At 30.6% G+C, this 18,892-nt stretch overlaps 26 non-coding genes across 26 annotated transcripts; all 26 read right to left on the bottom strand.

Annotated features, from left to right (window-relative positions):
- Positions 1–809: 809 nt before the first annotated feature.
- On the bottom strand, positions 810–882 carry TRNAA-CGC (transfer RNA alanine (anticodon CGC)). Its single transcript has one exon. It is a non-coding gene; the product is annotated as a tRNA-Ala (tRNA).
- Positions 883–1,821: 939 nt separating this feature from the next.
- Positions 1,822–1,894, bottom strand: TRNAM-CAU (transfer RNA methionine (anticodon CAU)). The gene has a single exon. It is a non-coding gene; the product is annotated as a tRNA-Met (tRNA).
- A 942-nt stretch (positions 1,895–2,836) lies between these two features.
- On the bottom strand, positions 2,837–2,909 carry TRNAT-CGU (transfer RNA threonine (anticodon CGU)). Its single transcript has one exon. It is a non-coding gene; the product is annotated as a tRNA-Thr (tRNA).
- Positions 2,910–3,343: 434 nt separating this feature from the next.
- On the bottom strand, positions 3,344–3,417 carry TRNAT-AGU (transfer RNA threonine (anticodon AGU)). The gene has a single exon. It is a non-coding gene; the product is annotated as a tRNA-Thr (tRNA).
- Positions 3,418–3,847: 430 nt separating this feature from the next.
- On the bottom strand, positions 3,848–3,921 carry TRNAT-AGU (transfer RNA threonine (anticodon AGU)). The gene has a single exon. It is a non-coding gene; the product is annotated as a tRNA-Thr (tRNA).
- A 1,444-nt stretch (positions 3,922–5,365) lies between these two features.
- TRNAT-CGU (transfer RNA threonine (anticodon CGU)) lies at positions 5,366–5,438 on the bottom strand. Its single transcript has one exon. It is a non-coding gene; the product is annotated as a tRNA-Thr (tRNA).
- Positions 5,439–5,871: 433 nt separating this feature from the next.
- TRNAT-AGU (transfer RNA threonine (anticodon AGU)) lies at positions 5,872–5,945 on the bottom strand. Its single transcript has one exon. It is a non-coding gene; the product is annotated as a tRNA-Thr (tRNA).
- A 430-nt stretch (positions 5,946–6,375) lies between these two features.
- On the bottom strand, positions 6,376–6,449 carry TRNAT-AGU (transfer RNA threonine (anticodon AGU)). Its single transcript has one exon. It is a non-coding gene; the product is annotated as a tRNA-Thr (tRNA).
- Positions 6,450–7,389: 940 nt separating this feature from the next.
- Positions 7,390–7,463, bottom strand: TRNAT-AGU (transfer RNA threonine (anticodon AGU)). Its single transcript has one exon. It is a non-coding gene; the product is annotated as a tRNA-Thr (tRNA).
- A 430-nt stretch (positions 7,464–7,893) lies between these two features.
- Positions 7,894–7,968, bottom strand: TRNAT-AGU (transfer RNA threonine (anticodon AGU)). Its single transcript has one exon. It is a non-coding gene; the product is annotated as a tRNA-Thr (tRNA).
- Positions 7,969–8,907: 939 nt separating this feature from the next.
- Positions 8,908–8,981, bottom strand: TRNAT-AGU (transfer RNA threonine (anticodon AGU)). Its single transcript has one exon. It is a non-coding gene; the product is annotated as a tRNA-Thr (tRNA).
- A 430-nt stretch (positions 8,982–9,411) lies between these two features.
- TRNAT-CGU (transfer RNA threonine (anticodon CGU)) lies at positions 9,412–9,484 on the bottom strand. Its single transcript has one exon. It is a non-coding gene; the product is annotated as a tRNA-Thr (tRNA).
- Positions 9,485–9,921: 437 nt separating this feature from the next.
- Positions 9,922–9,995, bottom strand: TRNAT-AGU (transfer RNA threonine (anticodon AGU)). The gene has a single exon. It is a non-coding gene; the product is annotated as a tRNA-Thr (tRNA).
- A 430-nt stretch (positions 9,996–10,425) lies between these two features.
- TRNAT-UGU (transfer RNA threonine (anticodon UGU)) lies at positions 10,426–10,498 on the bottom strand. Its single transcript has one exon. It is a non-coding gene; the product is annotated as a tRNA-Thr (tRNA).
- A 436-nt stretch (positions 10,499–10,934) lies between these two features.
- On the bottom strand, positions 10,935–11,008 carry TRNAT-AGU (transfer RNA threonine (anticodon AGU)). Its single transcript has one exon. It is a non-coding gene; the product is annotated as a tRNA-Thr (tRNA).
- Positions 11,009–12,452: 1,444 nt separating this feature from the next.
- TRNAI-UAU (transfer RNA isoleucine (anticodon UAU)) lies at positions 12,453–12,525 on the bottom strand. The gene has a single exon. It is a non-coding gene; the product is annotated as a tRNA-Ile (tRNA).
- A 436-nt stretch (positions 12,526–12,961) lies between these two features.
- TRNAT-AGU (transfer RNA threonine (anticodon AGU)) lies at positions 12,962–13,035 on the bottom strand. The gene has a single exon. It is a non-coding gene; the product is annotated as a tRNA-Thr (tRNA).
- A 426-nt stretch (positions 13,036–13,461) lies between these two features.
- On the bottom strand, positions 13,462–13,534 carry TRNAA-CGC (transfer RNA alanine (anticodon CGC)). Its single transcript has one exon. It is a non-coding gene; the product is annotated as a tRNA-Ala (tRNA).
- A 430-nt stretch (positions 13,535–13,964) lies between these two features.
- Positions 13,965–14,037, bottom strand: TRNAT-UGU (transfer RNA threonine (anticodon UGU)). Its single transcript has one exon. It is a non-coding gene; the product is annotated as a tRNA-Thr (tRNA).
- Positions 14,038–14,473: 436 nt separating this feature from the next.
- On the bottom strand, positions 14,474–14,547 carry TRNAT-AGU (transfer RNA threonine (anticodon AGU)). Its single transcript has one exon. It is a non-coding gene; the product is annotated as a tRNA-Thr (tRNA).
- A 937-nt stretch (positions 14,548–15,484) lies between these two features.
- TRNAT-AGU (transfer RNA threonine (anticodon AGU)) lies at positions 15,485–15,558 on the bottom strand. Its single transcript has one exon. It is a non-coding gene; the product is annotated as a tRNA-Thr (tRNA).
- A 430-nt stretch (positions 15,559–15,988) lies between these two features.
- TRNAT-CGU (transfer RNA threonine (anticodon CGU)) lies at positions 15,989–16,061 on the bottom strand. The gene has a single exon. It is a non-coding gene; the product is annotated as a tRNA-Thr (tRNA).
- A 437-nt stretch (positions 16,062–16,498) lies between these two features.
- TRNAT-AGU (transfer RNA threonine (anticodon AGU)) lies at positions 16,499–16,572 on the bottom strand. Its single transcript has one exon. It is a non-coding gene; the product is annotated as a tRNA-Thr (tRNA).
- Positions 16,573–17,002: 430 nt separating this feature from the next.
- TRNAT-CGU (transfer RNA threonine (anticodon CGU)) lies at positions 17,003–17,075 on the bottom strand. Its single transcript has one exon. It is a non-coding gene; the product is annotated as a tRNA-Thr (tRNA).
- Positions 17,076–17,511: 436 nt separating this feature from the next.
- TRNAT-AGU (transfer RNA threonine (anticodon AGU)) lies at positions 17,512–17,585 on the bottom strand. Its single transcript has one exon. It is a non-coding gene; the product is annotated as a tRNA-Thr (tRNA).
- A 426-nt stretch (positions 17,586–18,011) lies between these two features.
- TRNAT-AGU (transfer RNA threonine (anticodon AGU)) lies at positions 18,012–18,085 on the bottom strand. Its single transcript has one exon. It is a non-coding gene; the product is annotated as a tRNA-Thr (tRNA).
- Between the last annotated feature and the right edge of the window lie 807 nt (positions 18,086–18,892).

Raw genomic sequence — 18,892 nt, 5'->3', positions numbered from 1 at the left:
AGATTTTAATAAACAAGTACTCTTATAAAACCCAATTTCATTTCTTGAATACTTTACAATTTTCTTTTCATGAAGGCATTAATATTGCTCAAATAGAGGTAGTAATGTCATCTACGTCTTTTTCATAGATATGTCTTTTTTTATTTTGCAATAACAGTATTCACTCTATAATCTTGAAAATACTTGGGTTTTTATGAGGTTTAAGATGATCTGTTCAACAGTAAGATTTATCAGACTTTTATACTTTAATTGTATCAAAATAGGACCTAAAGAAAATGATTTGTTATATAACAAAGAGAAAAGCAAGACACTGCAGAGAGATGAACTCAGGATCTCCTGTTTACTAGACAGGCGTTTTAACCAACTAAGCCACAGCACCCCCTTGAGTCTTAAGTTTGAAAGACTTTTCTTTATGGTGTTCAAGAGAATATTGTTTTTTCACTTTCATAATATTTTATAAGTTCACAGTCTTCTCTACTCAAACACTTTAGATGAAGACGCTTCACTTATTCAAAAACACCTCTCTAATTTGAAGTTTACCCTATTCATAGAATTTTAAAATATACCTTGCTGAAGAATGGATTAGTTGTATTCAACAACCAAGTGATCATTCAGCTCTATCTTGTTCTTTGTCATTTTCTTTTCGCTATTTCAGTCAATGCATTCCTACAAAAATCTTCACAATACCAAGTATTTTATTTCGTTTTATGATAACTTTTTCTAAAGTTCATAGAACCAGACGTTTATTCTTAAATTGTATTCAACACTTGTTTGATGAAAATTATTTCTAAAGCATGGAGAAAAAAGTTAGGTGCTGTTGAGATTTGAACTCAGGATTGCCTGTTTGCGAGACAGGCGCTTTAACCACTAAGCCACAGCACCAACGTCAATGAAGTAAAATTCATGAATAATTTATTGTTGATGATGAAAATTTGTTTCCTGCTATTAATTCTTCTTTATATGTACTGTAATCTTAATCAGAAAAAGATACTCAATCACTAAACAAGTATTAATAGGTTTTAATAAACAAGTACTCTTATAAAACCCAATTTCATTCCTTGAATACTTTACAATTTTCTTTTCATGAAGGCATTAATATTGCTCAAATGGAGGTAGTAATGTCATCTACGTCTTTTTCATAGATATGTCTTTTTTAATTTTGCAACAACAGTATTCACTCTATATTCTTGAAAATACTTGGGTTTTATGAGGTTTAAGATGATCTGTTCAACAGTAAGATTAATCAGAGTTATATATTTTAATTGTATCAAAATAGGACCTAATGAAAATTATTTGTTATATAACGAAGAGAAAAGCAAGGCACTGCTAAGAGTTAAACTCATGATCTCCTGTGTACTAGACAGGCGCTTTAACCAGCTAAGCCACATCACCCCCTTGAGTCTTAAGTTCGAAAGACTTTTCTTTATGGTGTTCAAGAGAATATTGTTTTTTCACTTTCATAATATTTTATAAGTTCACAGTCTTCTCTACTCAAACACTTTTGATGAAGACGCTTCACTTATTCAAAAACACCTCTCTAATTTGAAGTTTACCCTATTCAAAGAATTTTTAAATAAACCTTGCTGAAGAATGGATTAGTTGTATTCAACAACCGAGTGATCATTCAGCTCTATCTTGTTCTTTGTCATTTTCTTTTCGCTATTTCAGTCAATGCATTCCTACAAAAATCTTCACAATACCAAGTATTTTATTTCATTTAATGATAACTTTTTCTAAAGTTCATAGAACCGACGTTTATTCTTAAATTGTATTCAACACTTGTTTGATGAAAATTATTTCTAAAGCATGGAGAAAACAGTTAGGTGCTGCTGAGATTTGAACTCAGGATTTCCTGTTTATGAGACAAGCGCTTTAACCACTAAGCCACAGCACCAACGTCAATGAAGTAAAATTCATGAATAATTTATTGTTGATGATGAAAATTTGTTTCCTGCTAATAATTCTTCTTTATATGTACTGTAATCTTAATCAGAAAAAGATACTCAATCACTAAACAAGTATTAATAGGTTTTAATGAACAAGTACTCTTATAAAACCCAATTTCATTTCTTGAATACTTTACAATGTTCTTTTCATGAAGGCATTAATATTGCTCAAATAGAGGTAGTAATGTCATCTACGTCTTTTTCACAGATATGTATTTTTTTATTTTGCAATAACAGTATTCACTCTATAATCTTGAAAATACTTGGGTTTTTATGAGGTTTAAGATGATCTGTTCAACAGTAAGATTAATCAGACTTTTATATTTTAATTGTATCAAAATAGGACCTAATGAAAAAATATTTGTTATATAACAAAGAGAAAAGCAAGGCACTGCTGAGAGTTAAACTCAGGATCTCCTGTTTACTAGACAGGCGCTTTAACCAGCTAAGCCACATCAACCCCTTGAGTCTTAAGTTTGAAAGACTTTTCTTTATGGTGTTCAAGAGAATATTGTTTTTTCACTTTCATAATATTTTATAAGTTCACAGTCTTCTCTACTCAAACACTTTAGATGAAGACGCTTCACTTATTCAAAAACACCTCTCTAATTTGAAGTTTACCCTATTCATAGAATTTTAAAATATACCTTGCTGAAGAATGGATTAGTTGTATTCAACAACCGAGTGATCATTCAGCTCTATCTTGTTCTTTGTCATTTTCTTTTCGCTATTTCAGTCAATGCATTCCTACAAAAATCTTCACAATACCAAGAATTTTATATCGTTTTATGATAACTTTTTCTAAAGTTCATAGAACCAGACGTTTATTCTTAAATTGTATTCAACACTTGTTTGATGAAAATTATTTCTAAAGCATGGAGAAAACAGTTAGGTGTTGCTGAGATTTGAACTCAGGATTTCCTGTTTACGAGACAAGCGCTTTAACCACTAAGCCACAGCACCAACGTCAATGAAATAAAATTCATGAATAATTTATTGATGATGAAAATTTGTTTCCTGCTATTAATTCTTCTTTATATGTACTGTAATCTTAATCACAAAAAGATACTCAATCACTAAACGAGTATTAATAAGTTTTAATAAACAAGTACTCTAATAAAACCCAATTTCATTTCTTGAATACTTTACAATTTTCTTTTCATGAAGGCATTAATATTGCTCAAATAGAGGTAGTAATGTCATCTACGTATTTTTCATAGATATGTCTTTTTTTATTTTGCAATAACAGTATTCACTCTATAATCTTGAAAATACTTGGGTTTTTATGAGGTTTAAGATGATCTGTTCAACAGTAACATTAATCAGACTTTTATATTTTAATTGTATCAAAATAGGACCTAATGAAAATGATTTGTTATATATCAAAGAGAAAAGCAAGGCACTGCTGAGAGTTGAACTCAGGATCTCCTGTTTACTAGACAGGTGCTTTAACCAGCTAAGCCACAGCACCCCCTTGAGTCTCAAGGTTGAAAGACTTTTCTTTATGGCGTTCAAGAGAATATTGTTTTTTCAATTTCATAATATTTTATAAGTTCACAGTCTTCTCTACTCAAACACTTTAGATGAAGACGCTTCACTTATTCAAAAACACCTCTCTAATTTGAAGTTTACCCTATTCATAGAATTTTAAAATATACCTTGCTGAAGAATGGATTAGTTGTATTCAACAACCGAGTGATCATTCAGCTCTATCTTGTTCTTTGTCATTTTCTTTTCGCTATATTAGTCAATGCATTCCTACATAAATCTTCACAATACCAAGAATTTTACATCGTTTTATGATAACTTTTTCTAAAGTTCATAGAACCAGACGTTTCTTCCTAAATTGTATTCAACACTTGTTTGCTGAAAATTATTTATAAAGCATGGAGAAAACAGTTAGGTGCTGCTGAGATTTGAACTCAGGATCTCCTGTTTACTAGACAGGCGCTTTAACCAGCTAAGCCACAGCACCCCCTTGAGTCTTAAGTTTGAAAGACTTTTCTTTATGGTGTTCAAGAGAATATTGTTTTTTCACTTTCATAATATTTTATAAGTTCACAGTCTTCTCTACTCAAACACTTTTGATGAAGACGCTTCACTTATTCAAAAACACCTCTCTAATTTGAAGTTTACCCTATTCAAAGAATTTTAAAATATACCTTGCTGAAGAATGGATTAGTTGTATTCAACAACCGAGTGATCATTCGGCTCTATCTTGTTCTTTGTCATTTTCTTTTCGCTATTTCAGTCAATGCATTCCTACAAAAATCTTCACAATACCAAGTATTTTATTTCGTTTTATGATAACTTTTTCTAAAGTTCATAGAACCAGACGTTTATTCTTAAATTGTATTCAACACTTGTTTGATGAAAATTATTTCTAATGCATGGAGAAAACAGTTAGGTGTTGCTGAGATTCGAACTCAGGATTTCCTGTTTACGGGACGGGCGCTTTAACCACTAAGCCACAGCACCAACGTCAATGAAATAAAATTCATGAATAATTTATTGTTGATGATGAAAATTTGTTTCCTGCTATTAATTCTTCTTTATATGTACTGTAATCTTAATCACAAAAAGATACTCAATCACTAAACAAGTATTAATAAGTTTTAATAAACAAGTACTCTAATAAAACCCAATTCCATTTCTTGAATACTTTACAATTTTCTTTTCATGAAGGCATTAATATTGCTCAAATAGAGGTAGTAATGTCATCTACGTATTTTTCATAGATATGTCTTTTTTTATTTTGCAATAACGGTATTCACTCTATAATCTTGAAAATACTTGGGTTTTTATGAGGTTTAAGATGATCTGTTCAACAGTAAGATTAATCAGACTTTTATATTTTAATTGTATCAAAATAGGACCTAATGAAAATTATTTGTTATATAACAAAGAGAAAAGCAAGGCACTGCTGAGAGTTAAACTCAGGATCTCCTGTTTACTAGACAGGCGCTTTAACCAGCTAAGCCACATCAACCCCTTGAGTCTTAAGTTTGAAAGACTTTTCTTTATGGTGTTCAAGAGAATATTGTTTTTTCACTTTCATAATATTTTATAAGTTCACAGTCTTCTCTACTCAAACACTTTAGATGAAGACGCTTCACTTATTCAAAAACACCTCTCTAATTTGAAGTTTACCCTATTCATAGAATTTTAAAATATACCTTGCTGAAGAATGGATTAGTTGTATTCAACAACCGAGTGATCATTCAGCTCTATCTTGTTCTTTGTCATTTTCTTTTCGCTATTTCAGTCAATGCATTCCTACAAAAATCTTCACAATACCAAGAATTTTATATCGTTTTATGATAACTTTTTCTAAAGTTCATAGAACCAGACGTTTATTCTTAAATTGTATTCAACACTTGTTTGATGAAAATTATTTCTAAAGCATGGAGAAAACAGTTAGGTGTTGCTGAGATTTGAACTCAGGATTTCCTGTTTACGAGACAAGCGCTTTAACCACTAAGCCACAGCACCAACGTCAATGAAATAAAATTCATGAATAATTTATTGATGATGAAAATTTGTTTCCTGCTATTAATTCTTCTTTATATGTACTGTAATCTTAATCACAAAAAGATACTCAATCACTAAACGAGTATTAATAAGTTTTAATAAACAAGTACTCTAATAAAACCCAATTTCATTTCTTGAATACTTTACAATTTTCTTTTCATGAAGGCATTAATATTGCTCAAATAGAGGTAGTAATGTCATCTACGTATTTTTCATAGATATGTCTTTTTTTATTTTGCAATAACAGTATTCACTCTATAATCTTGAAAATACTTGGGTTTTTATGAGGTTTAAGATGATCTGTCAACAGTAACATTAATCAGACTTTTATATTTTAATTGTATCAAAATAGGACCTAATGAAAATGATTTGTTATATATCAAAGAGAAAAGCAAGGCACTGCTGAGAGTTGAACTCAGGATCTCCTGTTTACTAGACAGGTGCTTTAACCAGCTAAGCCACAGCACCCCCTTGAGTCTCAAGTTTGAAAGACTTTTCTTTATGGCGTTCAAGAGAATATTGTTTTTTCAATTTCATAATATTTTATAAGTTCACAGTCTTCTCTACTCAAACACTTTAGATGAAGACGCTTCACTTATTCAAAAACACCTCTCTAATTTGAAGTTTACCCTATTCATAGAATTTTAAAATATACCTTGCTGAAGAATGGATTAGTTGTATTCAACAACTGAGTGATCATTCAGCTCTATCTTGTTCTTTGTCATTTTCTTTTCGCTATATTAGTCAATGCATTCCTACATAAATCTTCACAATACCAAGAATTTTACATCGTTTTATGATAACTTTTTCTAAAGTTCATAGAACCAGACGTTTCTTCCTAAATTGTATTCAACACTTGTTTGCTGAAAATTATTTATAAAGCATGGAGAAAACAGTTAGGTGCTGCTGAGATTTGAACTCAGGATCTCCTGTTTACTAGACAGGCGCTTTAACCAGCTAAGCCACAGCACCCCCTTGAGTTTTAAGTTTGAAAGACTTTTCTTTATGGTGTTCAAGAGAATATTGTTTTTTCACTTTCATAATATTTTATAAGTTCACAGTCTTCTCTACTCAAACACTTTTGATGAAGACGCTTCACTTATTCAAAAACACCTCTCTAATTTGAAGTTTACCCTATTCAAAGAATTTTAAAATATACCTTGCTGAAGAATGGATTAGTTGTATTCAACAACCGAGTGATCATTCGGCTCTATCTTGTTCTTTGTCATTTTCTTTTCGCTATTTCAGTCAATGCATTCCTACAAAAATCTTCACAATACCAAGTTTTTTATTTCTTTTTATGATAACTTTTTCTAAAGTTCATAGAACCAGACGTTTATTCTTAAATTGTATTCAACACGTGTTTGATGAAAATTATTTCTAATGCATGGAGACAACAGTTAGGTGTTGCTGAGATTCGAACTCAGGATTTCCTGTTTACGGGACGGGCGCTTTAACCACTAAGCCACAGCACCAACGTCAATGAAATAAAATTCATGAATAATTTATTGTTGATGATGAAAATTTGTTTCCTGCTATTAATTCTTCTTTATATGTACTGTAATCTTAATCACAAAAAGATACTCAATCACTAAACGAGTATTAATAAGTTTTAATAAACAAGTACTCTAATAAAACCCAATTTCATTTCTTGAATACTTTACAATTTTCTTTTCATGAAGGCATTAATATTGCTCAAATAGAGGTAGTAATGTCATCTACGTATTTTTCATAGATATGTCTTTTTTTATTTTGCAATAACAGTATTCACTCTATAATCTTGAAAATACTTGGGTTTTTATGAGGTTTAAGATGATCTGTTCAACAGTAACATTAATCAGACTTTTATATTTTAATTGTATCAAAATAGGACCTAATGAAAATGATTTGTTATATATCAAAGAGAAAAGCAAGGCACTGCTGAGAGTTGAACTCAGGATCTCCTGTTTACTAGACAGGTGCTTTAACCAGCTAAGCCACAGCACCCCCTTGAGTCTCAAGTTTGAAAGACTTTTCTTTATGGCGTTCAAGAGAATATTGTTTTTTCAAATTCATAATATTTTATAAGTTCACAGTCTTCTCTACTCAAACACTTTAGATGAAGACGCTTCACTTATTCAAAAACACCTCTCTAATTTGAAGTTTACCCTATTCATAGAATTTTAAAATATACCTTGCTGAAGAATGGATTAGTTGTATTCAACAACCGAGTGATCATTCAGCTCTATCTTGTTCTTTGTCATTTTCTTTTCGCTATATTAGTCAATGCATTCCTACATAAATCTTCACAATACCAAGAATTTTACATCGTTTTATGATAACTTTTTCTAAAGTTCATAGAACCAGACGTTTCTTCCTAAATTGTATTCAACACTTGTTTGCTGAAAATTATTTATAAAGCATGGAGAAAACAGTTAGGTGCTGCTGAGATTTGAACTCAGGATCTCCTGTTTACTAGAGAGGCGCTTTAACCAGCTAAGCCACAGCAACCCCTTGAGTCTTAAGTTTGAAAGACTTTTCTTTATGGTGTTCAAGAGAATATTGTTTTTTCACTTTCATAATATTTTATAAGTTCACAGTCTTCTCTACTCAAACACTTTTGATGAAGACGCTTCACTTATTCAAAAACACCTCTCTAATTTGAAGTTTACCCTATTCAAAGAATTTTAAAATATACCTTGCTGAAGAATGGATTAGTTGTATTCAACAACCGAGTGATCATTCGGCTCTATCTTGTTCTTTGTCATTTTCTTTTCGCTATTTCAGTCAATGCATTCCTACAAAAATCTTCACAATACCAAGTTTTTTATTTCTTTTTATGATAACTTTTTCTAAAGTTCATAGAACCAGACGTTTATTCTTAAATTGTATTCAACACTTGTTTGATGAAAATTATTTCTAATGCATGGAGAAAACAGTTAGGTGTTGCTGAGATTCGAACTCAGGATTTCCTGTTTACGGGACGGGCGCTTTAACCACTAAGCCACAGCACCAACGTCAATGAAATAAAATTCATGAATAATTTATTGTTGATGATGAAAATTTGTTTCCTGCTATTAATTCTTCTTTATATGTACTGTAATCTTAATCACAAAAAGATACTCAATCACTAAACAAGTATTAATAAGTTTTAATAAACAAGTACTCTAATAAAACCCAATTCCATTTCTTGAATACTTTACAATTTTCTTTTCATGAAGGCATTAATATTGCTCAAATAGAGGTAGTAATGTCATCTACGTATTTTTCATAGATATGTCTTTTTTTATTTTGCAATAACGGTATTCACTCTATAATCTTGAAAATACTTGGGTTTTTATGAGGTTTAAGATGATCTGTTCAACAGTAAGATTAATCAGACTTTTATATTTTAATTGTATCAAAATAGGACCTAATGAAAATGATTTGTTATATAACAAAGAGAAAAGCAAGGCACTGCTGAGAGTTGAACTCAGGATCTCCCGTTTACTAGACAGGCGCTTTAACCAGCTAAGCCACAGCACCCCCTTGAGTCTTAAGTTTGAAAGACTTTTCTTTATGGTGTTCAAAAGAATATTGTTTTTTCACTTTCATAATATTTTATAAGTTCACTGTCTTCTCTACTCAAACACTTTAGATGAAGACGCTTCACTTATTCAAAAACACCTCTCTAATTTGAAGTTTACCATATTCATAGAATTTTAAAATATACCTTGCTGAAGAATGGATTAGTTGTATTCAACAACCGAGTGAACATTCAGCTCTATCTTGTTCTTTGTCATTTTCTTTTCACTATTTCAGTCAATTCATTCCTACATAAATCTTCACAATACCAAGAATTTTATATCGTTTTATGATAACTTTTTCCAAAGTTCATAGAACCAGACGTTTCTTCTTAAATTGTATTCAACACTTGTTTGATGAAAATTATTTCTAAAGCATGGAGAAAAAAGTTAGGTGTTGCTGAGATTTGAACTCAGGATTTCCTGTTTACGAGACAGGCGCTTTAACCACTAAGCCACAGAACCAACGTCAATGAAATAAAATTCATGAATAATTTATTGTTGATGATGAAAATTTGTTTCCTGCTATTAATTCTTCTTTACATGTACTTTAATCTTAATCACAAAAAGATACTCAATCACTAAACAAGTATTAATAAGTTTTAATAAACAAGTACTCTTATAAAACCCAATTTCATTTCTTGAATACTTTACAATTTTCTTTTCATGAAGGCATTAATATTGCTCAAATAGAGGTAGTAATGTCATCTACATCTTTTTCATAGATAAGTCTTTTTTTATTTTGCAATAACAGTATTCACTCTATAATCTTGAAAATACTTGGGTTTTTATGAGGTTTAAGATGATCTGTTCAACAGTAAGAATAATCAGACTTTTATATTGTAATTGTATCAAAATAGGACCTAATGAAAATGATTTGTTATATAACAAAGAGAAAAGCAAGGCACTGCTGAGAGTTGAACTCAGGATCTCCTGTTTACTAGACAGGCGCTTTAACCAGGTAAGCCACAGCACCCCCTTGAGTCTTAAGTTTGAAAGACTTTTCTTTATGGTGTTCAAGAGAATATTGTTTTTTCACTTTCATAATATTTTATAAGTTCACAGTCTTCTCTACTCAAACACTTTTGATGAAGACGCTTCACTTATTCAAAAACACCTCTCTAATTTGAAGTTTACCCTATTCATAGATTTTTAAAATATACCTTGCTGAAGAATGGATTAGTTGTATTCACCAACCGAGTGATCATTCGGCTCTATCTTGTTCTTTGTCATTTTCTTTTCGCTATTTCAGTCAATGCATTCCTACAAAAATCTTCACAATACCAAGTATTTTATTTCTTTTTATGATAACTTTTTCTAAAGTTCATAGAACCAGACCTTTATTCTTATATTGTATTCAACACTTGTTTGATTAAAATTATTTCTAAAGCATGGAGAAAATAGTTAGGTACTGCTGAGATTTGAAATCAGGATTTCCTGTTTACAAGACAGGCGCTTTAACCACTAAGCCACAGCACCAACGTCAATGAAGCAAAATTCATGAATAATTTATTGTTGATGATGAAAATTTGTTTTATGCTATTAATTCTTCTTTATATGTACTGTAATCTTAATCAGAAAAAGATACTCAATCACTAAACAAGTATTAATAGGTTTTAATAAACAAGTACTCTTATAAAACCCAATTTCATTTCTTGAATACTTTACAATTTTCTTTTCATGAAGGCATTAATATTGCTCAAATAGAGGTAGTAATGTCATCTACGTCTTTTTCATAGATATGTCTTTTTTTATTTTGCAACAACAGTATTCACTCTATAATCTTGAAAATACTTCGGTTTTATGAGGTTTAAGATGATCTGTTCAACAGTAAGATTAATCAGACTTTTATATTTTAATTGTATCAAAATAGGACCTAATGAAAATGATTTGTTATATAACAAAGAGAAAAGCAAGGCACTGCTGAGAGTTGAACTCAGGATCTCCTATTTACTAGACAGGTGCTTTAACCAGCTAAGCCACAGCACCCCCTTGAGTCTTAAGTTTGAAAGACTTTTCTTTATGGTGTTCAAGAGAATATTGTTTTTTCACTTTCATAATATTTTATAAGTTCACAGTCTTCTCTACTCAAACACTTTAGATGAAGACGCTTCACTTATTCAAAAACACCTCTCTAATTTGAAGTTTACCCTATTCATAGAATTTTAAAATATACCTTGCTGAAGAATGGATTAGTTGTATTCAACAACCGAGTGATCATTCAGCTCTATCTTGTTCTTTGTCATTTTCTTTTCGCTATTTCAGTCAATGCATTCCTACAAAAATCTTCACGATACCAAGTATTTTATTTCGTTTTATGATAACTTTTTCTAAAGTTCATAGAACCAGACGTTTATTCTTAAATTGTATTCAACACTTGTTTGATGAAAATTATTTCTAAAGCATGGAGAAAACAGTTAGGTGCTGCTGAGATTTCAACTCAGGATTTCCTGTTTAAGAGACAGGCGCTTTAACGACTAAGCCACAGCACCAACGTCAATTAAGTAAAATTCATGAATAATTTATTGTTGATGATGAAAATTTGTTTCCTGCTATTAATTCTTCTTTATATGAACTGTAATCTTAATCAGAAAAAAGATACTCAATCACTAAACAAGTATTATTAGGTCTTAATAAACAAGTACTCTTATAAAACCCAATTTCATTTCTTGAATACTTTACAATTTTCTTTTCATTAAGGCATTAATATTGCTCAAATAGAGGTAGTAATGTCATCTACGTCTTTTTCATAGATATGTCTTTTTTTATTTTGCAACAACAGTATTCACTCTATAATCTTGAAAATACGTGGGTTTTTATGAGGTTTAAGATGATCTGTTCAACAGTAAGAATAATCAGACTTTTATATTGTAATTGTATCAAAATAGGACCTAATGAAAATGATTTGTTATATAACAAAGAGAAAAGCAAGGCACTGCTGAGAGTTGAACTCGGGATCTCCTGTTTACTAGACAAGTGGTTTAACCAGCTAAGCCACAGCACCCCTTTGAGTCTTAAGTTTGAAAGACTTTTCTTTATGGTGTTAAAGAGAATATTGTTTTTTCACTTTCATAATATTTTATAAGTTCACAGTCTTCTCTACTCAAACACTTTAGATAAAGACGCTTCACTTATTCAAAAAACCTCTCTAATTTGAAGTTTACCCTATTCATAGATTTTTAAAATATACCTTGCTGAAGAATGGATTAGTTGTATTCAACAACCGAGTGATCATTCAGCTCTATCTTGTTCTTTGTCATTTTCTTTTCGCTATTTCAGTCAATGCATTCCTACAAAAATCTTCACAATACCAAGTATTTTATTTCGTTTTATGATAATTTTTTCTAAAGTTCATCGAACCAGACGTTTATTCTTAAATTGTATTCAACACTTGTTTGATGAAAATTATTTCTAAAGCATGGAGAAAATAGTTAGGTGCTGCTGAGATTTGAAATCAGGATTTCCTGTTTATAAGACAGGCGCTTTAACCACTAAGCCACAGCACCAACGTCAATGAAGTAAAATTCATGAATAATTTATTGTTGATGATGAAAATTTGTTTCCTGCTATTAATTCTTCTTTATATGTACTGTAATCTTAATCAGAAAAAGATACTCAATCACTAAACAAGTATTAATAGGTTTTAATAAACAAGTACTCTTATAAAACCCAATTTCATTTCTTGAATACTTTACAATTTTCTTTTCATGAAGGCATTAATATTGCTCAAATAGAGGTAGTAATGTCATCTACGTCTTTTTCATAGATATGTCTTTTTTTATTTTGCAACAACAGTATTCACTCTATAATCTTGAAAATACTTGGGTTTTATGAGGTTTAAGATGATCTGTTCAACAGTAAGATTAATCAGACTTTTATATTTTAATTGTATCAAAATAGGACCTAATGAAAATGATTTGTTATATAACAAGGAGAAAAGCAAGGCACTGCTGAGAGTTGAACTCAGGATCTCCTGTTTACTAGACAGGCGATTTAACCAGCTAAGCCACAGCACCCCCTTGAGTCTTAAGTTTGAAAGACTTTTCTTTATGGTGTTCAAGAGAATATTGTTTTTTCACTTTCATAATATTTTGTACGTTCACAGTCTTCTCTACTCAAACACTTTAGATGAAGACGCCTCACTTATAAACACCTCTCTAATTTGAAGTTTACCCTATTCATAGAATTTTAAAATATACCTTGCTGAAGAATGGATTAGTTGTATTCAACAACCGAGTGATCATTCAGCTCTATCTTGTTCTTTGTCATTTTCTTTTCGCTATTTCAGTCAATGCATTCCTACAAAAATCTTCACAATACCAAGAATTTTATATCGTTTTATGATAACTTTTTCTAAAGTTCATAGAACCAGACGTTTATTCTTAAATTGTATTCAACACTTGTTTGATGAAAATTATTTCTAAAGCATGGAGAAAAAAGTTAGGTGCTGTTGAGATTTGAACTCAGGATTGCCTGTTTGCGAGACAGGCGCTTTAACCACTAAGCCACAGCACCCCCTTGAGTCTTAAGTTTGAAAGACTTTTCTTTATGGTGTTCAAGATAATATTGTTTTTTCACTTTCATAATATTTTATAAGTTCACAGTCTTCTCTACTCAAATACTTTTGATGAAGAAGCTTCACTTATTCAAAAACACCTCTCTAATTTGAAGTTTACCCTATTCATAGAATTTTAAAATATACCTTGCTGAAGAATGGATTAGTTGTATTCACCAACCGAGTGATCATTCGGCTCTATCTTGTTCTTTGTCATTTTCTTTTCGCTATTTCAGTCAATGCATTCCTACAAAAATCTTCACAATACCAAGTATTTTATTTCTTTTTATGATAACTTTTTCTAAAGTTCATAGAACCAGACCTTTATTCTTATATTGTATTCAACACTTGTTTGATTAAAATTATTTCTAAAGCATGGAGAAAATAGTTAGGTACTGCTGAGATTTGAAATCAGGATTTCCTGTTTACAAGACAGGCGCTTTAACCACTAAGCCACAGCACCAACGTCAATGAAGCAAAATTCATGAATAATTTATTGTTGATGATGAAAATTTGTTTTATGCTATTAATTCTTCTTTATATGTACTGTAATCTTAATCAGAAAAAGATACTCAATCACTAAACAAGTATTAATAGGTTTTAATAAACAAGTACTCTTATAAAACCCAATTTCATTTCTTGAATACTTTACAATTTTCTTTTCATGAAGGCATTAATATTGCTCAAATAGAGGTAGTAATGTCATCTACGTCTTTTTCATAGATATGTCTTTTTTTATTTTGCAACAACAGTATTCACTCTATAATCTTGAAAATACTTGGGTTTTATGAGGTTTAAGATGATCTGTTCAACAGTAAGATTAATCAGACTTTTATATTTTAATTGTATCAAAATAGGACCTAATGAAAATGATTTGTTATATAACAAAGAGAAAAGCAAGGCACTGCTGAGAGTTGAACTCAGGATCTCCTATTTACTAGACAGGCGCTTTAACCAGCTAAGCCACAGCACCCCCTTGAGTCTTAAGTTTGAAAGACTTTTCTTTATGGTGTTCAAGAGAATATTGTTTTTTCACTTTCATAATATTTTATACGTTCACAGTCTTCTCTACTCAAACACTTTAGATGAAGACGCTTAACTTATAAACACCTCTCTAATTTGAAGTTTACCCTATTCATAGAATTTTAAAATATACCTTGCTGAAGAATGGATTAGTTGTATTCAACAACCGAGTGATCATTCAGCTCTATCTTGTTCTTTGTCATTTTCTTTTCGCTATTTCAGTCAATGCATTCCTACAAAAATCTTCACGATACCAAGTATTTTATTTCGTTTTATGATAACTTTTTCTAAAGTTCATAGAACCAGACGTTTATTCTTAAATTGTATTCAACACTTGTTTGATGAAAATTATTTCTAAAGCATGGAGAAAACAGTTAGGTGCTGCTGAGATTTCAACTCAGGATTTCCTGTTTAAGAGACAGGCGCTTTAACGACTAAGCCACAGCACCAACGTCAATTAAGTAAAATTCATGAATAATTTATTGTTGATGATGAAAATTTGTTTCCTGCTATTAATTCTTTTTTATATGAACTGTAATCTTAATCAGAAAAAAGATACTCAATCACTAAACAAGTATTATTAGGTCTTAATAAACAAGTACTCTTATAAAACCCAATTTCATTTCTTGAATACTTTACAATTTTCTTTTCATTAAGGCATTAATATTGCTCAAATAGAGGTAGTAATGTCATCTACGTCTTTTTCATAGATATGTCTTTTTTTATTTTGCAATAACAGTATTCACTCTATAATCTTGAAAATACTTGGGTTTTTATGAGGTTTAAGATGATCTGTTCAACAGTAAGATTAATCAGACTTTTATATTTTAATTGTATCAAACTAGGACCTAATGAAAATGATTTGTTATATAACAATGTGAAAAGCAAGGCACTGCTGAGAGTTGAACTCAGGATCTCCTGTTTACTAGATAGGCGCTTTAACCAGCTAAGCCACAGCACCCCCTTGAGACTTAAGTTTGAAAGACTTTTCTTTATGGTGTTCAAGAGAATATTGTTTTTTCACTTTCATAATATTTTATAAGTTCACAGTCTTCTCTACTCAAACACTTTAGATGAAGACGCTTCACGTATTCAAAAACACCTCTCTAATTTGAAGTTTACCCTATTCATAGAATTTTAAAATATACCTTGCTGAAGAATGGATTAGTTGTATTCAACAACCGAGTGATCATTCAGCTCTATCTTGTTCTTTGTCATTTTCTTTTCGCTATTTCAGTCAATTCATTCCTACATAAATCTTCACAATACCAAGAATTTTATATCGTTTTATGATAACTTTTTCCAAAGTTCATAGAACCAGACGTTTCTTCTTAAATTGTATTCAACACTTGTTTGATGAAAATTATTTCTAAAGCATGGAGAAAACAGTTAGGTGTTGCTGAGATTTGAACTCAGGATTTCCTGTTTACGAGACAGGCGCTTTAACCACTAAGCCACAGCACCAACGTCAATGAAATAAAATTCATGAATAATTTATTGTTGATGATGAAAATGTGTTTCCTGCTATTAATTCTTCTTTATATGTACTTTATTCTTAATCACAAAAAGATACTCAATCACTAAACAAGTATTAATAAGTTTTAATAAACAAGTACTCTTATAAAACCCAATTTCATTTCTTGAATACTTTACAATTTTCTTTTCATGAAGGCATTAATATTGCTCAAATAGAGGTAGTAATGTCATCTACATCTTTTTCATAGATAAGTCTTTTTTTATTTTGCAATAACAGTATTCACTCTATAATCTTGAAAATACGTGGGTTTTTATGAGGTTTAAGATGATCTGTTCAACAGTAAGAATAATCAGACTTTTATATTGTAATTGTATCAAAATAGGACCTAATGAAAATGATTTGTTATATAACAAAGAGAAAAGCAAGGCACTGCTGAGAGTTGAACTCAGGATCTCCTGTTTACTAGACAGGTGCTTTAACCAGCTAAGCCACAGCACCCCCTTGAGTCTTAAGTTTGAAAGACTTTTCTTTATGGTGTTCAAGAGAATATTGTTTTTTCACTTTCATAATATTTTATAAGTTCACAGTCTTCTCTACTCAAACACTTTTGATGAAGACGCTTCACTTATTCAAAAATATCTCTCTAATTTGAAGTTTACCCTATTCAAAGAAGTTTAAAATATACCTTGCTGAAGAATGGATTAGTTGTATTCAACAACCGAGTGATCATTCGGCTCTATCTTGTTCTTTGTCATTTTCTTTTCGCTATTTCAGTCAATGCTTTCCTACAAAAATCTTCACTATACCAAGTTTTTTATTTCTTTTTATGATAACTTTTTCTAAAGTTTATAGAACCAGACGTTTATTCTTAAATTGTATTCAACACTTGTTTGATGAAAATTATTTCTAACGCATGGAGAAAACAGTTAGGTGCTGCTGAGATTCGAACTCAGGATTTCCTGTTTACGGGACGGGCGCTTTAACCACTAAGCCACAGCACCAACATCAATGAAGTAAAATTCATGAATAATTTATTGTTGATGATGAAAATGTGTTTCCTGCTATTAATTCTTCTTTATATGTACTGTAATCTTAATCACAGAAAGATACTCAATCACTAAACAAGTATTAATAAGTTTTATTAAACAAGTACTCTTATAAAACCCAATTTCATTTCTTGAATACTTTACAATTTTCTTTTCATGAAGGCATTAATATTGCTCAAATAGAGGTAGTAATGTCATCTACGTCTTTTTCATAGATATGTCTTTTTTATTTTGCAATAACAGTATTCACTCTATAATCTTGAAAATACTTGGGTTTTTATGAGGTTTAAGATGATCTGTTCAACAGTAAGATTAATCAGACTTTTATATTTTAATTGTATCAAAATAGGACCTAATGAAAATGATTTGTTATATAACAAAGAGAAAAGCAAGGCACTGCTGAGAGTTGAACTCAGGATCTCCTGTTTACTAGACAGGCGCTTTAACCAGCTAAGCCACAGCACCCCCTTGAGTCTTAAGTTTGAAAGACTTTTCTTTATGGTGTTCAAGAGAATATTGTTTTTTCACTTTCATAATATATTATACGTTCACAGTCTTCTCTACTCAAACAGTTTAGATGAAGACGCTTCACTTATAAACACCTCTCTAATTTGAAGTTTACCCTATTCATAGAATTTTAAAATATACCTTGCTGAAGAATGGATTAGTTGTATTCAACAACCGAGTGATCATTCAGCTCTATCTTGTTCTTTGTCATTTTCTTTTCGCTATTTCAGTCAATGCATTCCTACATAAATCTTCACAATACCAAGAATTTTACATCGTTTTATGATAACTTTTTCTAAAGTTCATAGAACCAGACGTTTCTTCCTAAATTGTATTCAACACTTGTTTGCTGAAAATTATTTATAAAGCATGGAGAAAACAGTTAGGTGCTGCTGAGATTTGAACTCAGGATCTCCTCTTTACTAGACAGGCGCTTTAACCAGCTAAGCCACAGCACCCCCTTGAGTCTTAAGTTTGAAAGACTTTTCTTTATGGTGTTCAAGAGAATATTGTTTTTTCACTTTCATAATATTTTATAAGTTCACAGTCTTCTCTACTCAAACACTTTTGATGAAGACGCTTCACTTATTCAAAAACACCTCTCTAATTTGAAGTTTACCCTATTCAAAGAATTTTAAAATATACCTTGCTGAAGAATGGATTAGTTGTATTCAACAACCGAGTGATCATTCGGCTCTATCTTGTTCTTTGTCATTTTCTTTTCGCTATTTCAGTCAATGCATTCCTACAAAAATCTTCACAATACCAAGTTTTTTATTTCTTTTTATGATAACTTTTTCTAAAGTTCATAGAACCAGACGTTTATTCTTAAATTGTATTCAACACTTGTTTGATGAAAATTATTTCTAATGCATGGAGAAAACAGTTAGGTGTTGCTGAGATTCGAACTCAGGATTTCCTGTTTACGGGACGGGCGCTTTAACCACTAAGCCACAGCACCAACGTCAAGGAAACAAAATTCATGAATAATTTATTGTTGATGATGAAAATTTGTTTCCTGCTATTAATTCTTCTTTATATGTACTGTAATCTTAATCACAAAAAGATACTCAATCACTAAACAAGTATTAATAAGTTTTAATAAACAAGTACTCTAATAAAACCCAATTCCATTTCTTGAATACTTTACAATTTTCTTTTCATGAAGGCATTAATATTGCTCAAATAGAGGTAGTAATGTCATCTACGTCTTTTTCATAGATATGTCTTTTTTTATTTTGCAATAACAGTATTCACTCTATAAT

Source organism: Lissotriton helveticus, chromosome 4_1 (assembly GCF_964261635.1).
Source record: "Lissotriton helveticus chromosome 4_1, aLisHel1.1, whole genome shotgun sequence".
In the NCBI taxonomy this organism is placed as follows: domain Eukaryota; kingdom Metazoa; phylum Chordata; class Amphibia; order Caudata; family Salamandridae; genus Lissotriton; species Lissotriton helveticus.
Note: the sequence above shows the minus strand (reverse complement) of the source record. Positions and strands in the feature narration are given on the sequence as shown.